The following is a 671-nucleotide window of genomic DNA, read 5'->3' on the forward strand; positions in this document are numbered from 1 at the left end:
TAAGTGGCACTAATCCGTTGTTTAAATCGCAGGTATTTCCTTTGGCTATAGGGAACAATACGTTTCGTGTACGACCACGTTCCTCAACGTTGCGCGCCGTTCCACATGGAAATTACGCAGTCCACTATGATATGATAGGTAGGCTACGGCAGGTGTTCCAGCAGGTATTCTAACACGATTAAACCTCGTTGGTATCCCCGTGAGTTTTGATGAGCTGCATTGCCGTCGCTGATTCGTTCAGGGAATCCTTCGTGGTTTATGGTGGGAGTTCTCAACCACTGTTAGCATGCGGTGTAGCTGGGGCTTGATTGGATGCTGTTAAGACTTTGGCGTTTGGGAGGGAGTGGAGTGTTAGCTCACATTGCAATTGCAAGTAGAGCTGATCCCGTGTACACAAGGGGGTGAGGTAGGTGCTGGGGACAGCGCCTGTCAACTGGCTCCAGCAGCACAGGCAAACGAATGCACCGCGTTGTTGCAAGGGCAGGTCAAAACAGTCTACGCTCACCCATCTGCATGGTTTGTTTGGCGGTTGTTTATCTCCCTCATAATTCAGAATTATGGATTAGAGGGGGTGACTGAGAAGCAACAGTAAATCCGCCCATTGTTGTGCGCTGATCTGGATTTAGGTGCAGGACAAAGATAAATTGCTATTAGAGGCTAGAGGACAGAAC

The sequence above is a fragment of the Sardina pilchardus genome, chromosome 18, assembly GCF_963854185.1.
Source record: "Sardina pilchardus chromosome 18, fSarPil1.1, whole genome shotgun sequence".
In the NCBI taxonomy this organism is placed as follows: domain Eukaryota; kingdom Metazoa; phylum Chordata; class Actinopteri; order Clupeiformes; family Clupeidae; genus Sardina; species Sardina pilchardus.